General features: G+C 44.0%; 1 long non-coding RNA gene across 3 annotated transcripts; it reads left to right on the top strand.

Moving 5' to 3' along the window:
* Window positions 1-201: 201 nt before the first annotated feature.
* On the top strand, window positions 202-18,834 carry LOC138917939 (uncharacterized). Of its 3 annotated transcripts, XR_011426631.1 has the most exons (6): window positions 202-500; window positions 4,275-4,878; window positions 11,701-11,765; window positions 12,820-13,149; window positions 14,666-14,979; window positions 15,775-18,834. It is a non-coding gene; the product is annotated as an uncharacterized lncRNA (long non-coding RNA). The 3 variants fall into 3 exon arrangements; XR_011426630.1 differs by lacking the exon at window positions 11,701-11,765 and having other exon boundaries at window positions 385-500; XR_011426632.1 differs by lacking the exons at window positions 4,275-4,878; window positions 11,701-11,765.
* Window positions 18,835-19,840: the final 1,006 nt, after the last annotated feature.

Below are 19,840 nucleotides of genomic sequence, written 5' to 3'. Positions count from 1 at the left end.
GCCTCCTCCCCATGGCGGGTCTGTCATGCCCTAGGGTCTCAGAGCCCTGGCATCCAGCCAGTGGAAGAGTGCACCCAGGGACTTGTTCGTAGGCTAGGAGGGAGGGGTCTTCCTCACTTCCACTCACGTTCTGTGGGCTCTGCCGCGTGCCCACGCCTACAGGGGTGGCTGGGGACGCCAGTCTTGCAGTATATCCAGGTTAATGAGCAGTGAGCAGTCTGTGGCACAGCATGTCGATTCCTTCCGTGTTCTGGCTGCTCAAGGAGGAGAGCAAGAAGAAAGAGACAGTTTCCCCCTCCCGAAGTCTCCTGTAAATATGGCCCTAATTCTGTGCTCCAGGCTTCCTTGTGCAGGGGGACTCAACGGTTTCTTTGAGTTTCAGAAGGTTTCCGGAAGCACACTGCCAGAGGTATTAGATTGCATAAGCCGAGGATTTGCGCGTGAGCTCAAGGGAGCAGGTGGAAAACCCTGCGCTGAGATTTGACTTTCCACCAAGCCAGGTAGGTGACAGCCACATCAAATTTAATTTTAAAACAATTTGAAATATAAAGAAACTGTTTATGTTCTCAATTTTATGAAATATGTCACCTGAATTTAACAGTGCAATAGGGAACAAAGAGATAAGCTTCTATCAGCTTGGGGTAAAAATCTGAAAAAATTGGCCAGAAAGAAGCCAGGCAGCAACCAGTGTGTGGATACTCCACTGGCAGGCTGAGAAAATGAGGGTGGGGGGAGAAAGAAAGGACTAGAATTCCCCCCAAATTTATATTTTAAATCCTCCAAAAAATGTATATACCACAGATAAAATTTATTATCAGTGATAAAAATATTTGCTGGACTTTACTTCTTGATTTTAGAATTTTGTTTTCTTCCAGCCATCTGAGGGCAGTAGGGGGATATTGAGCACACCTTAAATATCGTTTTGTGTTTGGTCTTTGTATGGCTCAGAGAGAAGCAGATTATCTGCAAAAGAGGTATCATGGTCTGAAGCCAGAGAACTCCTGAGGCAGGAGCTGCTCCTCTGTGTGCCCTCAGGGGACGGGAAGATGTTACGTTTACGTGGAGATTCCCAGAGAGACCTGGGAAGTGGGAACACACCAGACAACACACAGCCATGTAGGGTGGAGCTCAGTTATTGCCCTGTGGGTGTTTAACAGAGTGATGTCCCTGAAATCGGATGCATTTGTATCATAAGGATCTCTATTTACATTTCTTTGATTCTGATATGCACTCTTCACATTTATAAAATGAATTGCATCTTTACAAACTATGTAAACACTGGACAAAGTGGTGCCTATGTCTTCTCCTTTTCTTCTTTCTTTTTTCCAAAAAGCCCTCTTATATAATGATCATGCATCTTATAATCTATGAAATCTTAGAGCTGAGGAAATGTGATGTTAAATATATTCAAAGAAACACAGGAAAATAATGCACAAAAATATTAATCCTGGTTATCTGTGGGTGGTGGGATCATAAGGATTTTATATTTCTTTATACTGTCTCAATTTTATAAAATTTCAATAGAGCAAAGAAAAACTAATAAACGTTATTAAAAGCCTGGAGAGTATTCAAACCAGAGGGATCTGGCCAGAAATTAAACAAGATTGCAGATTGCAAACAGCTGACAGTCACTAAATTCAATCCGAGTCATGGCCATGCTCTGGCTAGACATTTCCCCCAGGGAGCAACACAAAGAGCCACACTAATTATGCCACTGTGGAGCACGCCTGCCTGGATGATGCCCCTGCTCATGCTAGCGGTGCTCAGTCTCTGAGAGGCGCAAGGTACCGAGAGCTGTGAAAAGCAGCCGGCTCCACCAGTTAGCTGGAGACAGGGCAACTCGTGAAGGAAGAAGGAAAGTCCATCTCTGGGGTTCTTGGGGGCTCACCCTGGACACTTTCCTTTCCTCTGGGCACCATCCAAAGCTTGCTCCACGCTGGGTGTTCTATTTGCTTTGCTACCTCAGACCTAGAATTGCCCTCCGCTGCCTGCTGCCACCCCTGCCCCTTGTCCACATTGTTTTACCTTGAGTCTCCCCTGCTTGTCCCATTCCATCAAACTTTAATTTCTCTTACTGGTCTCCTTACCGAATACAACCTGAGAAACAAAATCTGTGCTTATGGGACATGCTAGCTGCCCTTCTCTGTAACACACCTGCAATTTAACAGGAAGAAGAAACTCCAGAGAAATTCAGGCTCTGGGAGAGCTTGCTGGAGAGGATGTAGTGGGGGAGATATTTTTTAGCTCTCCTGTTCTGCTCCTGTTCCCCAAAATACCCCACGCAGTCACCTCCTTGCTGTGCGATCTGCTGCCCCTCTGCAAACCTGCCAGCTGGTGATTTTATCCCGGGAAGTCTGATTTGCTCGCACAATAATTTTTTTAATGTGATCTTTAAGAAGTATTTCGATATTTTTCCTCCACACGTACAATTTTTAGTGTCGGAAATAATTGTCTAGACAATTACGTATTATTGTTTACGTTAACTTTTGAATCAAGTACATTCTTCAAAGTAGAGTAATGATAGCGAGAAGGTCTGTAAACTCAGTTCCCGCAGTGCATCATCAGATAGACGCTGTGTGCTTCTGGAGATTACGAGAGCTTGGTCAAGCGCACTGTGCCTCAAGTTTCCTGGAAGCTGGGTAGTTTTTGATGTTGCTGTAATGTTTGTTTTTCTACTGATCTTTATTTTTCTGATAGCCTAGCTGAACACCTGACCACTCAGCAAATGCTTTTCGACTTTTGAACAAACCGAATTGAACTGAAGCCGGTCTCCATTTGTGAGAATATGGTAACTGCGTGTGGGAGAAGCGAACCAACAGTGCAGGCAGCGCATGCTCCACGCGACCTCCTTACATTAGTTACTCATTAGGAACTGAGAAAAGCCCAATATAGAAAATTATGTGGACAACTACTCATTTGTTTAAACCCTCGCTATCTCACATTTGACCCTGTGCGGGGGCAGGGCATCAACGAAAGTTCTGCTTGAAGGGAACCCCATGGGCTCCCTGCCTGTGGGCTGGTGAGAACTTTTCTGGGACCAGGAACAAAATCTCCATGTTCTGTTCTCCCTGCTAAGGTGAGTGGTTCTCACGTTCTTGAAACTCCCCCATTCTCAGAGGGGAGAAAGCGCTCCTTCCTGACGATTCAGTCATGTGCCATCATTTCCCTTCAAACCCAGCCTCCCCCAGCAGCTTCCCAGCAGCCACAGGACCTGTGAGTAATGGCTTCTCCTGATGTGGAGTCGGAGGCGATCTTCTTTTATCTGGAAGAAAAGAATTGTCATTTTTAGAGATAGCTGCTGCTGACCCCTCCCTCTGCAAGGTCAGAGCATTTCACCTGGGAAGAATGTTGCTTTTTAATTTTTTTGAAAACACTTTGATGAGCCAAGAAAGGAGTGATATTCTGCATGCTAACAGAACAGGATTTGGGGAGCTCTCCTAGGCCAGTTCAAGAAGGCAATGTGGGGGGTCCCTAAGGGATTTGTGAAGAGTAGCCAGGGGCAAGATCTGGAAAGAGAGAGGCCAGGACTGATGGAGGCTCACTCCTCTAAGGCAATTCCTGGTCAGGGATGCTGTACTGTAGCAGCAGGTATCTCGTGGAAGTACGATTCACAACCTGGATTTGCTGTGGGACGAAAAGGAAATTGCTTTATTTTCCTCCAACTCCTGCTTCAAATTCTCTCCATAATAGCTCCTTTCACTACCAGAAGGACAATATTGTGGAAGGTCCCATATCTTACCAGTCGCTTCCAATTGCAAATATGACCATTTGGGGAACTAAGGCATCCGTTCAGTTCTCAAAAAGTCCTCTTCGGGATGAGTTGAACTCAGTCCCCCTCCAAGCCCTTGGTTGGCTCTGGATGAGCTCCACCCTGCTCCCTGGGCTCAGCCCTCTCTTGAGAGGGTGGATGGGCAGTGTTCCTTTCCTCATTCTGATGCCACCCCTTCCCTGTCCTGGCCCTCCCAGAGCAGGGGCTTGGTAAAGAGCTTATTTTGAAAACTGCAAAATAGTTTTCCCTTCTCTGCCCTTGCTGCGAGTGCTCGCAGAGCTCTCCTTGGCAGGCCATGGGTGCCCTCCCAGGGGCAGGCCTTCAGCACTTGGCTGCTTCAGGGGAGCAGGAGGAAGGCAGCCTGAAAAGATTTCCCTCTGCAGAGCTCCTGAGAGGCATGCTGTCCTCATCAGCTGAGCACTCCACGTGCCCCCAGCTCTGGCTTCGGACTACACATCCCGGATTACCACCAGAATCTTCTCACTCTGGCACCTTTTACTTACAGGTAACTCAAACTACCTGATACGTCTCCAAGGGAACTCCAATCAATAGTGCCACTTTCTCTGTCCAGGACCTGGAAAAACAGAAAAGTCAATCCAGGAATAAGGCACAGGCACAATGTCACCTTTGTAACTGAAAGAGATCGAGGTGAAGGACAGAGCCAGTGTGAGAGCTCAGCAGGCTTGCCACCAACAATGAACCGAGACTGGCCTCCCACAGCAGGGATGGTGGCGGGTTGGCCCTGGAGGAGAGGAGCCTGCTTCCTGCACACGGCTATCTCCCCAGGAAGAGAAGAGAGCAGGGCGGAGTATGCCCCATTTATTCTTCCCGCATTCGCTAGCATCAGTTAAGCCACCTGACTTGCTCTAGGAAGGTGTGAAGATAGGAGCTGAGAGAAGCCGGGAGTGTCTCAGCCACAGAGCCCTGAATGAAAACACCCGGAATGGGGAAGCATGCCCCCACTAACGCTCCTTCCCACCAACCCCACAAGAAACCCCCACATCCTCACCATGACAAATGGTGGGAGTGCTGGCAGCCCACCATGTCCTCCCACTAACCTCCCTTAGGCACTTCCTGAGAGAGAAGCATTTACCAGTCTCCAGCCTCAGGTATGTCAGCAAACTCCAGGGGAACACATGTCAATGCCTTCCAAGGGCTCTCTTTCATTTATCACTTGCCACCATCATGCTGCTCCCAAGCTGTCTCAAGCTCAGTGGCTTAACACAAGAACCACTGGTTTAGCACATTTGTCTAGCATTGGTGACCTCATTGGGCTGGGCTGCAAGGGGCTTCTGCTCTTGACTGGGCTTTCAGGTGTAAAGGTGGGGTGTCAGTCCACTAAGACAATGAGGATACCTGCACTCCACGTCCCTCACTCTCTCCAGGCATGTCCCGTGGTGGTGGCAGAGGTACAAGAACTGCTGGTAACCTTTCACTTCTACCGTCCCACCGACCAAAGCAAGTTACATGGCCCAGCCCAGAGTGCTAAAGGAGATAAAGAAGTTTAAGGAAATGGCATTGAGATAGTCCTTACCAGATAAATAGGATTTCCCTGTGTGGAGGAGGCTGACCATCAGGCTGAGTGAGGAGAAAATGTTTAGATAGAGCTCGATGTGCTTAAACATTGGCCAGTTACTCGGTGAGTTTAGACCATATGCCAGGAGGTAGGAGGGTGACTGGTCATTGGTAGGACAAACAATTAGAAAAGTAGATTGGAGCCAAATTCAGAATCATCTTTAAAGCCACAGTAAGGAGTTTGCATTTTATCCTCCATAGTGGGAAGGCATTACAGTCTAAAATCACCATTGCTTGTATTGGATTTGGGCTTGTTCAAAATTTTTTGGATTTATGCCTTCAATATTCCCATTTTTTTCCTTATAATTTTTGTGTTTTATATCATGGTGAGAAAACTCTTCTTCATACAAGGATTTGGTAAATATTTGCCTATTTTTTTCTTCTACTACTTTATTAATTCTCTTATTTAACCTAGTTTTAATCTATCTTAATTTATTGTAATGTATGATTAAGTTGGGAATCCTCCTTTCTTGTTGCAAATGGTTATGCAGTTGGTTCGCCATCCTTTACTGTTTACAGCCAATCTTTTGGAATGACATCTTCTTTACCTGGGCCAGTTGACCAGCCCAATGCCCTGGAGTGAAGGGTAGACCGGCCCCCTTAAGGAAGGACCCTGCTTCCTGCCAACAATTTATACTGTTCATCTTTCTTCCGGCCTCTCCCAAAGGGACGTACAGCCTTTCCCAGGGTGACTGTGCATTGGATGAGAGGAGATGATCAGATCTGGGAGAGATTACTGCGCACTAGTACTGAACAGACTAATTTCAGGAAAGTCAAAGCATCGCTGTGACCCACTAGTCAGAGTAGGGGCTTAGGAGGTCAGGTGATCAGCGGAGTTTTAGCTCAGCTCCATGTCTCATGGTGGGCCCAGTGGGTCCCCAAAGCCACCCTATGGTTGTTTCTTCAGTTCTAGAATGCATAATCAGAATAGACACACTCAACAACTACCTGAATCTATCTATCTATCTATATGGATTATATGCATATATATTGTTATATATTTATACAATATGTTATCACTATATACTATTATGTATTATAATCCCTGTATATGATTATATATTTAAAACATATATTCACATATAATTATTTGTATATATACACGTATAATTTTATATATTATATATAATCACATATAATTATATGATTCTGAAAGTTCTATTCTGTTTCTAAAATAGGTAAATCCATAGAGTCAGAGAGCAAACTGGTAGTTGCCGAGGGCTGGGGAAAGAGGGAGATAGACAGGGAGTATTTAATGGGTATGGAGCTTTCTTTTGGGTGATGAAAATATTTTGGAACTAGATAGAGGTGGTGGTTGCACAACATGGTGAATGCACTAAAAGCCACTGAATTATATACTTTTAAATAGTTAATTTTGTGTTATGTGAATTTCAACTCAATACCAAAAAAAAATGCACTCGTGAAAAAAATAATTTTACATGAATACGGTACAAATTAAATATTCCAGTAGAGAGAAAGGACTCATTTGAAGATAAGGGAAGAGAAATGAAACAGGCAGAAGCAGAGAGGTTGAGCAGGACTTTTCCAGTTGATAATCAGTTTTGATTATTGAAACACTTGTCTTGCAAATAAGTGGTACAATAAGTCATTAATGAATTAGAGGTGAATATATTTTTCTGCTTCTTTTGACAATTGATATAGTGAAACTGAAAGTTGAAATTTACTTGGGATAGATTAAAAAATAACTTATTTTTTCCAAATGCACACTGTCCAACTCTAGGGTTATTTTAAAAAGTAGTGTGTAGTTATGAATTTAAATATAAAATCTGGTATATAGAAATTAGGACTAACGACCTATGAAAGAGTCAATTTATTACCTGCTATCTAGAAGTCCCCCCAGTAGATATAATTCCAAGAAAATGCAATATACAAAAGTCAAGTGATTATTTGATCGCTTAAGAGAGAAATTTCCTTATTTAGTGTTCAGGTTGGATCAGAACGATCTAAGGCAGCCTGTCCAATAGACAGATAATATGAGTCACACAGATAGCTAAGTTTTCTAGGAACCACACTGAAGAAAATCAGGAGAAAGATGTGATTTATTTTAATAATATATTTTATTTAGTCAAATATATCTAAAATATTATCACTTCTATGTATAATTAACAAAAAAATCAATGATGTATTTTACCTTTTTTTTTGGTAATAAATGTTTGCAGTGTAGTGTGCGTTTTACCTTTAGAGCAATTCCAGTGTGAACTGGCCACATTTCAAGTGCTCAACAGTCACCGGTGGCCAGTGGCTGACTTTTGGGATGGTACAGATAGGATTTCTCATAAAATCACGTCCCTCCTTCAAAATGGTTAGTTTGGGGTTATTCTTTGCTAAGTGTGGAGTTGATGAAAATGAAGGCTGATTAATTTTATAGGAAAGAGTAGAGAGTTAGGTAGATGTAGTTATTCTCAACGGTCAAAGCAGCCTTCAACAAAAGACCGTTCCATCCCAATTCCTTGCAGAACATGCTGGGTTTTTTCCAGGTGGCTCCTATATCTCTATCATCCTTGTTAATAAACCTGCTAACCAGAGAAAAACCCCCAAACTGGACTTGAATTCATTATCTTCAACTCACACATTTGACAAGCTGTTAAAGTCTGTGCACACCAGCTCTTGTTATGAACTCACACCTTACGAGGGTCAGAAAGCCCTTCCATTAACCCCACTACTGCGTGTACAGGACATGTCGCTGCTGTCACGCACACACGTTTCATTAGTCAGCTGCCAGCAAGTGGGAGGCTATTCAAAGTCCTTAAAACGTGTGATGAGTGGAGTGAATTTGGTTGTGCTGAAGGTTAAGAAGCGTATTTTCAGCAGAGAGAACAGGACTTAGATGTCCCATTCCTGTGACTGTTAATGAGAATTAAGTGGCAGAGATGAAAGCTTTTGCCAAGTAAATTGTGCACAGCTACATCCCTGAGCTGTTCACCTGCAAGTCAAGTGGCAGGTTTCCTGCCTGAGCTCTGCCCTGTCCTGTGCAGTTCTCAAACTAAAGACACAGACACACACGGCCCAGGTCTTTCCCGAGTGCTGTTAAATGAAGTCAGACTTTAAAAGCTACTTGGCACGGCAGGAAAACTGATTCTGTAACTTGATTTGTTAATGGAAATGTCCAAAAGGACGACTGGAAGACCTAAACTACGCAAAGATTGATTGGGCTGTTGTGGGCTCTAGATGACAGCCTGTTTGGCCCATCAGCATAGCGAGTGCTAGGACACTGCATAAACCGCTGGAATTTATCTCATCACAGTGTTTCATTTTAGGGCTTTAAGACTTCACTCCTACTGCAGGGCCTGAGGGAGAGAACGATGATATCAAGGACAGTATCACAACATTTCAGGCAAATTGTTTTATAAGTGCCGAGGTTAAAGAGTTTTGACATCAGAGATTTGACTGAAGCAGGAAAATGTGATGAGTTTTCACATCAGATTTACAGGATTGGAAGCAAATGCTTATAGTCTAAAGCAGAACCCTTCCACATCACATATTGCAGACTAGATGGGAGCATCCTATAGGACCACAGAGAAGGGGAATATGGCCCTTACGGTAATAACTTCTTATTAGCTGGAATAACATCAAGCATCTTATATGATAATTCTAGAACAGGAGTGTGCTTTCTAATAGATTTTTGTATAAAATACTTTCAAATTATGTGAGTTCTAAAAGTGGAAAATCTAAGTCAGGCAAAATTTCACCTGGTGAGCAACTTCTCAGCTGTGTCGTATCGTCATATACCACAAGATCATGTTAATTTCTTTCCAACATGTGAAATTTCAATTTCACAAAGCAGGCTCTTAACTCATAGATGGTTTCCTACTGATTAGTATCTCTGGGGGACACTTTACTGCCTAACACATCTTCCCATTACCCTTTGGCTTACACATAAAATGTGTGGTGGGAATAGAAAAATCAAAATCAGTGAATTAAAATAAAATCACATAAATCTAAGAGTACAAAAGTTTTGTAATCATTCCCCAATTTTGATGTCATTGAGTTTTTTAGAATTTCTTATGAAGCAATGACCTTATATATAATCCTATATAATCCTCTCCCTCTTACTTGCTAGATGAGAAAACTGAAGCCCCTCAAAAAGAGATTTCTCCAGGCTTATACAGTGCTAGAGATTGGCAGAGTAAGAGTAAAACCAGTTTTTAGATCAGGAAGCTATTGTCCTTTCTAAAAGTTCAAATAGACATGTGAGACGCTGAGCCTGGATTAAGGAGAAGGACTTTTTCATCCCAAGTAGCTACATTGGCGGGCTCTTACTCTGGCTTTGATCTGAGCCAATTTTCTCTAGACATTTGTTCTCAATCTTGGCAGTGAATGAAAATTATCCAGAGAGCTTGTTGAAAATACAGATCCCTAAGCTTTACTCTCAGAGATTATTAATTATTTGATCTGAAGCAGGGCAAGGGAATCTGTCTTTTTAATAAGTACTCTGGTTATTCTGATATAAACGGTACCCAGATGGAGTTTTGGGCATCACTGTTTAAGATATTGCTTTATAAACTAAAAACTCTGTGGCGCATCTATGACCTTGCCTGGAAACTTTGGGATGAGGTACACTCTGTCATTGAGCTACTGCCTTTCAGAACATATCAAGAGAAGTAAGAAAATGCCTGGTACCAAAAATTGCTAATGAAACCTTCTCAACACACTACAGCAGAAAAAATGTGGTCAGATATAGTAGTCATTTTTCTACCCAGGCCTCATTTTTAGGTAACCCTTCTTTTACATTGAATTTTATAGAACAGCTGGTTTAGAGTGCCGTTTATGATAATAATATGATTAATCAAGTATATGGCTGGTAGTTACCAGTAACTATCTTTCTTTCCCCAACCCAAACCTTTACTTAAACTGACTTTAAAAATAAGGAAATATATTAACTCATGTAAGATTATGTCTACAAATAGAGTTCAGGGAAGGGTTGACTCAGTGGCCCAATAATGTCATCATGAACCCAATTTGTTTCCATGGGCTCCCTCTTACGATGGCTGAGCAAGCTGCCACCATGACTGAATACCCAACTGTCCAGTGGCAGAAAGTGGTGCTGACTCTCGTAACACCATTCCTTGAGACCAGATAGCCACTTGGTGGCAGGTTGATTACATACAAATTTGCCCCAGACTGAAGGAAACAATTTTATGGGCAAATGATATGAGTCAATAGTTATGTGTCCACAGGTTCTAGCATGAACTCCATCACACCGAAACATCTAGCCTGATAGAATGTGCAGTGGCTGGTTAAAGACTGAGTTTGATGGTGGACGTTAGGTGGTATTGGGGACTCCAGTGTATATGCTGAACCAATAACTGATATAGAAGCAATGGGTCCTTAATAGTTAGGATATATGAGCATGGCGTCCAACAGATGGAGGTAGAATTGGCCCCTCTCACCATCACCCACATTGACCCACTTATGGAGTGTGTGCTTCCGTTCTCTGTCACCTTTGGTTCAGCTTGGTCAGCAGTCCTAATATCCAAATGGGGAACTCTTTTAATGGGGATCAGTAAAGCTCCTACTGAACTGGAAGTTCTATCTACCTTCTCTACACATTGGTCTCTTCAGGCCAGTGCACTAGGTGACCAGAAAGCACTGTCAGTGTAACTGAGCCTGAGTAAGTGCTTAGGTGCTTCCACACCTGGTGATAAATGGGCAAACTGGGACTGATGCCTGTCAGGTCAAGATCACTGAGGGCTCCTATCCTCCTGGGATGAAGGTTGGAATCACCCCATCAAGGAAGCAAACCGAACCACTCAACCCGCTGGCCAAGGGTAAGATAAATTTAGGAGGGCAGAGGAATTCCCATTAGATGGAAAATCCATGAGTGGCGAAGAGAAATGTAGTGAATATCAGTTTGGTCCCCAGATCAGCTGCAGCAGCTGAGGGTTTTCTTCTTCTTCGTGACTTAGTCTTGTCAGGAATATGACCAGCCACCACCTTGAAGGGGACGCTATGACCTATTGGGCTTTTGCCTCCTCCCTCAGGGAAGAAATGAGGGCATCTGTCATGACAAAAATCCTGTGGGATCTGGGTACATGGGAGGCTGTGGTTCAGAGTAGTATGAGATACAGGGTGTACCTCCTGCCCTTGGCCATTTGCTCACCAGTGCAGTGGCATCCAGTGTCAGGGGGCACAACTTCACAGCCCTGTTCCATGCCCATCTATCATCTGTCACCTCAGATAAGGGCTCGCCTGCTGTAGCTGAGCATAAAACCCAGTGGGACCCACTCAGGGCCCATTTGTGTGCAGTCTGGAAGTAAGAGGCTTACTGTCCCGGAGTGTGAGCTTTGGGTGGGAGGTAGGACCTGGAGGATAAATTCCCCCCTGCCCCTCCACAGATGGTGCTCCTGAGAAGTCAGCAGTCTGTATGGCATGTCTGAAGATGGCTTCGTGAGACAAGCAGGTGATTTTTCTTAATGCCAAGTAGTGGTGAGCTCAACAATGCATGTTGTGAGTTTTATTTCCCTGTCTCACTCCCTTTTTCCTCAAGCCCGATGCCCTGGAGTTATTCCAGAATTACAGATTTGCCCTGAAACAAAGGGAACATGAAATCTGAGTTATAAATGTTAAAGAAGAGTCTGTACCTTAATGGTGAATGTCAAGGAATTGCAGAGATGATAAGTACCTGTAATTGACACAAAAGTTCCAGTGCACAGAAGTGATCATTCCAGCTCGAGCCAGTCTGGCCCCTGAATGGCCCGGGACCCAGCAGAGCAGGGGTCAGCATGCTGACCACAAGCCAAATCTGGCCGCCACCTGGTTTTGTAAATAAAGTCTTATTGGATGGCAGCCACAGTCACTCTTTGTGCTTTGTGTCTGTCTGCTTCCAAACTACAACAGTGGAGCTGAGTAGTACAAAGAGATGGGATGGCCCCCACAGCCTAAACTATTTACTATCTGATCATGTACGTACAAAGTTTGCCAACTGCTCAGCAGAGGACCAGATCTAAGACCAGATAGTAAAGGAAAATCATTTGAACAGGATCAGGATGCAAATGTTTCCCCTATACACGCCAAATGAGGATTTCAACAAGGCCTCAGTTGGAAGGAATGTGTAAGTAATAATACGACCGTTCTGTCAATCACCTACTGATGGTCATGCATACACGCATTTGTGGGGTCACACACATATATGCACTCGGGTTAATTCTCAAGGTTTAATACGTGACTCAAGGTGTTATTTCTGAACTTCTCAAAGTCATCTTACTCATTTTTGCGTCTTCAGAACCTGACTTTAATTACTTGGGAGTATAACTGATAAATATAGTGTGTTTAGCCATTTTAAAATATCCTCAGAGAAGGCAGATAGGTCACTTGGAATCTTTTCAAAAGAGCATTTGAGAAAGAGTTAATGTGTCTTCTGAAGATTCCTGGACCAACTATTTTGGAGAACCAGAATGAGGGAGTATTCATTTGCAATTTTGTTTTAAAGAGTTAACGCATTTTTCCCCTTCCAGAAGTATGCTGAATCTCAAACATGACAAAGCTGCACAGGAAGAGAGTACCCCAGGAGCAGAAGCTTGCGATGAAGGGCACAGGGCAGGAATTCAGGCGATGCACCACGAGGCCCATGAGAGCAACGTGCCTCCTGCAAGGATGTCTTTAGAATAGATCCGCTTGCTCCCTGGTATCGGAATGCATGACTGCTCCAGGGAGGCTCCTAAAACAGACCCTCCAGGAGAGGGACAGATAAATACCAAATCCCACACAGCGAGGGGAACTCCTGCAGCATCGCGGATCACAGATGCAGGGGGAGGACTGAAGAATCTCCCTACGTGGAGGAGAATGTGAGCTGTTATGACAAATCTTGGTTTTGCTTTTTGGAATGAAAGTGTGTGTCTGTGTGTGCGTGTGTGTGTGTATGGTGTGCATATTATGTGTGTGTATGAGTGTATCCCTGTGTGAGTATGCATGTATATATGTGTATACATGCGTGTATACATATATATGTGTGTGTGTGTGACATGTGTGTGAGTGTGTGCACATGTGTGTGATGAAAATGCAAACTGAAAATCCAAAGGGAAGGTTGGCATGGGAATCAGTGTTTTGTTTGGATACAAGGGAAAGATTTAAACTGTTGACGAGTCCAATAGTCCTGCATTCAACTTTGTCTGTGACCAAATGGTTTGCAAGTGTCCCTCTGCAGCACAAAAGGTCCAGCAGAAAAAAAAGTATATATATATATATAAGATATTCTCATGAAAATTGAGAATAAGCAGTTTCACAAAAAGAAACTTGCAATGTATCTATCAAGATAATCAGTCTAACATATTGGAGGAAAATACAGACTTTCAATGATTCAGAGCTCCATTCTAACACATGGATTAGTCTGTTTCCTCATTTGTGATTAATCATATCAGTTGCACGAGGTTGTTGCAAGAATTAGAGAAGTACCTGGGACCCCACCTCACCAGCTCTCGGCTCTCAATAAAAACCAAGTAACACAAATGCGATTGAACTTCTGTTTGATACTGAATTACATGAAAATAGACTTCGCTTTGAGAGGATCGGGCAGCCAGACGCCAGCTCAGACCATGTCATCTGGTTTAACAGCTTTTTGCAAGGAACGGTGCAAGGCCCTGTGACTGGCCATCAAGAGCAACAAGAGGGATGTACCCAAACACTGGACAGAGAACACAGGTGGCGGCTTGAGACGCGAGGCCCAAATCAAGTCAGGAGGCCAGTACCCTCACATCGGGTGCCTTCCTACACGTGAAACAAGCAGACTGTGCAGAGTGCCGTGGGGGATGGTAGCTGACACTGATTGATCGACTCACTGATTGATGCTGGGGAACTGAGTTCTCCAAGCAACACTGGAAAAGTCCACTAGCGTAGACTAGGATTTGTATTAGATAGGTAATATATGTAACACACCTAAATGTGCGTCTCTATGAATATGTTATTTCTTCTGTTCTGAATGAGGCTGTGCAGGTTTTGAACAGTCGTTATTCTACTCTATATTGCTTGAAAGAAAATATGTTTGCATTTCACCAGAAATACAGGTGTGGCAATGTTATATTGAAATCCAGTCTCCTGCTTACATGGCAGACAGCATGTGCTAGGAAAAATTACTGGATATGGCGTCAGGAGGCAAAGATTCAAGTTCTGGCACAACCATTTACTATTAGATAATGTGCCATTTGCTAAGGTTCTCCCAGTTATTGTCCACACCTGTAGAATCTGTCAACATCGTCTACCAAAAAGGTTGTTGTCATAATTAAATGAGTTAAATTATAAGAATGATACAGATGAAGGATTTTTGCATGTGTAAAGTGAATCTCAGTCTCATTTATTCTTTCCCAGAGAGAAGAGATGTTATCCTCATTCCTGACCACCATCATTAAAACGTTTTCTAGCGTGGAAATCACACCTTTGGTGTCACACTCACCACCTATGAGCTGTGTCACCTTGGACAAGTCATACTTGACCTCTGTAGACTCAGGTTCCTCAAGTGTAATTGGGGATAATTACATCTGCTTGAGTGTTAAAAAGTGTGCAGTTCCCGGATCACGTATAAAGTCCCGCACGTGTCAGCTTCATCTCTGACCTCAGCCTGGGCGTGGCAGCATCTGCTCTGGGAGAAGGACTGAAGCATGTTTCGTTGAAGGTTCTTTCAGGTAGAATTGTCAGCATTGGGCTTAATCAAATTATAGCTGGGGATGGTCAGTCCTAACTGACTTTTGGCTTCCTCCTCCCCAAAGCCCCAGGTGGTCCATATCAGGGGTTTCCTCACTGTCGGTGTCCAAGCACCGCTGGTGTCTATTTCTCTCTTGTCGAAGCTCTTATCTGCAGCATTTCGTCTCAGTACTGGGTTTGCATTTTCTTCACCTATCCAGTTGCTCTCAGATGAGTGGAATGCTTTAAATATACCAGGTAAATAAATGAAATAATTTCCTCACAATGTGTGTCAAGGACTGAGTGACTATGTGCCTAATTTACCGCAAATCCAGCAGGATTATTTGGATTTGCAAAAAAGCAAAGAATTCCTCTCTCTGATCCGATGTAGAGTAAGGATTCAGAGCTTCCAGGCATTCACTTTAACTCTCGCAGCAGCTTTCTCCATTGTGTTTACCTCGGTTCCTTTTTTCTTTCTAAATTTTCTTTCTTAGAACAGAGTAGCTCAAAGCAATGCTAAACTAGGGCTTCTTATAAGCACTCATGAAACAGCAGGACCTAAGTGGCCCCCAGGACCCTGGTGGTTACTTGCTACAAGCTCCGTGTTTCCCAGAGAAAATACTGAGCTGGAAGAAGCAATGTTTCCTGGATCAAAGCCAGTCGGTGGCAGTGCTGTCGCCCGTTCTGGTGCTCACCAGCCCAGGCTCTTTCCGTAACACTTCAGGGGTATTCAAGGTGTTGCTCTGGCTTTATAGACAAATATAAAGTTGCATTTCCCTCTCTCTGTTTTGTTCTAGGAGAGAATCACTGTCGAATGACCAGCTCAAGCCTAGTTGGGTGTTTTTTCCTACATCGGTTCTAACTCAGCCCTGCAGGATCAGCCTGCGGCTACAGCCCACACCTGCCTTTTGAACCCGCTGGAGACCCACCACTTCCCTAAGCCGAATTGTCTCAGTGGTTGTTTATTTTGATCTTGGCTCCTGAAACTTCTCCAGTGTCTCCTGGCTCCATCTCCGGCTTTTATCTCTAATCCTAGCTCCACTCAATTCCAATCTATAATCTTCTCTCTTGCTCAAGATTTAATTTACGATTTCCATTTAGTCGTCCAATTTCTAAAATCTCCTACTTGAGCTCCCCAGATTTCAATGAGAAATTGTTCTCTTAAGAGGCCGTTGGAGGCCAGTAGGAAAAGCCTGGACTCAGGGGTCCAGCAAACTTGAGTTGTCTTGGAGTGTCTGCCTGTCTCTGAGACCTCCTTTTTGAGAATCATTGCCCTCGTGCCCACATGGGTGGGTCTTGGTAGTCACACTGATACTGCGCAATCCTACTTGTTAGTCACAGATACTGGCTCTGGACCCAAGGCATGCCAAACAGATTCTCTCTCCTGGAAACTCATAATGGGAATTCAGTGATGTTAGTGGTCTCTGCTGTGTTTTAAAACCTAGAGTGTGTAAACAGGAGATGTGGGATGGTCTTGAGCATATGCACTGAGAGAGGGAAAGCTGGTGAGGGGGAGAGAGGAGGAGGGAGAGAGACAGGGAAAGAGAGATGGAGAGAGAGGAGGAGAGGGAGAGAGAAGGAGAGAGATGGAGAGAAAGAGGGACAGAGAGGTAGGGAGACAGTTCCCTGAGTTCATTATTGTTTCTATAACCTGCACCCACTTCTCTGGATTCCCTGAAAAACTTTACAATAAACTCCCATTATTTAATTGCTTAATCATGTTTGAGTCAACTAAAATAATGTTGAGTAAGATACTCATCATTCTTGTGTTATCTCCCTCCTTCACGTGTCTCTGGCAACAGTTCTCTCTCCCACATGAACTACACTGTCCCCCTCCAGTCTCCTCTCCACTTTCACCTAAGCCAGTGGCGCTCAAGTGTGAACAGCCTCGGAATCCCCAGGAGGGCCTGGGGAAAACAGAGAGCTCCGAGCCAGACCCTCAGAGCTTCTGATTCAACAGCTTTGGGACTGAGTGGGAGAATTCGCACTTTTGAAGAGATCACTGGTATTATGGGTTGAATTGTGTCCCCCTAAGAGATGTGTTGACATCCTCAATCCCAGAATCTGTGAACGTGACGTTATTGGAAATAGAGTCTTTGCAGATGTAATCAAACTCAGATGAAGTCAGACTGGACTAGGGTGGGCCCCGATCCAACAACTGGTGTCCTTATAAGAGGAGGGACATCTGAACATAGAGACAATCATGGAGAGTCCCACATGATGACAGAGGCAGAGACTGAAATGATGTGTCTACCAGCTGAGGGACATCAAAGAGCGCCAGCCCACCACCAGAAGCTGGGAAGAGACAAGTTGTAGATTCTCCCTCACGGCCGTCAGAAGGAACCAGCCCTGCCGACACCTTGACTTTGGACCTGGCCTCCAGAACTGTGAGAGGATGGATTTTGGTTTTGAGCCCTCTGCTTTATGGTACATTATGGCAGCTCAAGGACACTAGTCTACCTGGTAATGCTGATGCTACCCGAGGAACCCCACTTTGAGACCCCCTCACGGAGGCTATGCTAATGGGCTTTACATGGTCTTTACTCTTCTCCTCACCTCACACCTTTCCAGTCTATCTTCACACTACTCCTGGCTTTATCAACTTGAAAGACAGATCAATAATGCCATTTCCTTTATCCAAAATAAACTGAGCCCCTGGGGCCGGCCCTGTGGCTGAGTGGCTAAGTTTGCTCCCTCCACTTAGCAGCCCAGGGTTCACCAGTTTGCATCCTGGGTGCAGGCCTACACATGGCTCATCAAGCCACGCTGTGGCAGTGTCCCAAATGGAAGAGCTGAAATGACCTACCACTAGGATATGTGACTACGTACTGAGGTTTTGGGGAGGAAAAAAGAAAAGAGGAAGATTGGCAATAGATGTTAACTCAGGGCCAATCTTCAATCAATCAATCAATCAGCTGAGCCCCTTAGCAGAGCATTCAAAGGTCTCTGTGATGTAGTCCCATGATACATGTGTGTGTGTGTGCGCACGTGTGCCCTCAGCCCTAGACCTGCCATTTGAATGCTTGCTTATCTCTGGGTGTGCCAGCCAGCAGAGCTCCATACCACCGTCCGAGCTTCAGCTGCGCTGAGACTGCTTGTTCAGGCTAGAACATCTGGCCACCCGGTCCTCTAGAAATCCTACTTACCCTTCAATGCTGGACTAAACATCCACTTTCTTTAAGTGTATGTGTGAATATGTATGTTACACAAAGTTGTGTATTTTTTTTCAATGTGTTGACAGCTTTAATCATTTGAGTTATACGATTTCTGCAAAGGATAGCAAAAACATCATTATTTTCATTTCCTGGAAGAAAGGAATTTCTGTAAGATCATACAGGCAGCCGCCGGCAGAGACGGGATTTGAACTCAGAACTTCCGATTCCAAATTCCACACAATGCTGCCACTTGTTTTGTGCCATCACATTAAAAATGCCTGTGCATCTATACAAGCATGTTTTTTGTGTTCTTTGTATTATTGTTAGTTGTTTATACTATAGACTCCATATGAACAGTTGTGTTTGGATCTCTTAATATACCTGGCCTCTAGTCTAGCATATATTAGATAATTAGTGTTTGAAGGAGGGAAGGAGAAGAGGAGGAAGGAAGGAAGGAAGGAAGGAAAAGTGGAAGGAAGGAATTTCAATATTCTGCCGGCTTGGATTGAGGCAATAACTTATCTGGCACCGTCTATTTACTTTACAAACTTATGTACATTGCTAAGTAAAATGTGAATGTATGTGTGTGCATATATTTGAACAGTACGTATGTATATGATTACATCTATGTACTTATCATATATGTATGCTTTTACTCTGCCAATTAAATTCTTAGTTTACCACATGAAGGTTTGTTTTGGATCCTGTCCTCATGTCAGCATTTTTTAATAAAGGGGAAATTTTACAGCCTGAGGCCCTTTAACACACACACTATTGTTCCTGTGTTTTTACATAACTACTTAATCTATTTTTTGTTAATATCTTGCAGCCTTATGCTGCTCTTGATCTGCATAAAATACTCTCCCAATGGGACTAAGACAAATCCAGGATAGTAATCAGCATTTATTCCTTTTTTTTTAGGAAACTGGCAAATTTATGCATTACAACCTCCTGCTGAAAATAGAAGATTTTGTTTTCCCAAATCCTGACTCTTGCTGGAGCCAGTGGTCAGATACGTTTTTATAGATGCCCCTTGGGAGTTGTTTTGACGGCTATCAGAGGGCATCCTGGAGGAAGGACTGGGTGCGTCTTTGTCTGGTATGAGAATCAGGGCAGTGATTCACCTTCTTGAGGACTGGGGACCTGGCTGTCCCCTGAAATGTTGTAGTCCCTCCCTGAATACTTCCTTATTTAGCAAATGCTTTCTTCTGGGATTTTGTAGCACTTTTCATAAGTCCTAGAGTCAGGCCTTACTCAAAAATTTGTGGACAAACAGTTGGAAAGAGCCAGGCCCCCCAGGGTTCTCTGTAGGAAGCCAGCTTCCTGCTGGGGTAACAATGCCTCAGTCCAGGACAGCCTGAGAATCAGAGGGATGCACCAGGAGGTGCTGTCTTCTGCCCCAGTGCCTCTAGCCCCACAAAATTGCACTGCTCCTTCTGCGCTCCTTCACCTCCAAGAGCTAAGGAAGAGGCTTGGCCCATGTGTATTGCATGTGACCACCACCCCCGAACTATGCAGTCAGGGCACAAAAAGGGAAACCCAGCTAAATACAGTTATTAAAATCAAAGTGAGCTGCCCTGACGGGTGCCACTTGATGAAGCTTGTGGGCAAATTTCCCTTTAAGGAGTGAGTTGGGGGACCGTTGTTGACTGTGATTTGAAACTCCCTCCCCTGAGGGCTGGATGTCGACATCATTGTTCTCTCAACA

The sequence above is a fragment of the Equus caballus genome, chromosome 15, assembly GCF_041296265.1.
Source record: "Equus caballus isolate H_3958 breed thoroughbred chromosome 15, TB-T2T, whole genome shotgun sequence".
NCBI lineage: Eukaryota > Metazoa > Chordata > Mammalia > Perissodactyla > Equidae > Equus > Equus caballus.
Note: the sequence above shows the minus strand (reverse complement) of the source record. Positions and strands in the feature narration are given on the sequence as shown.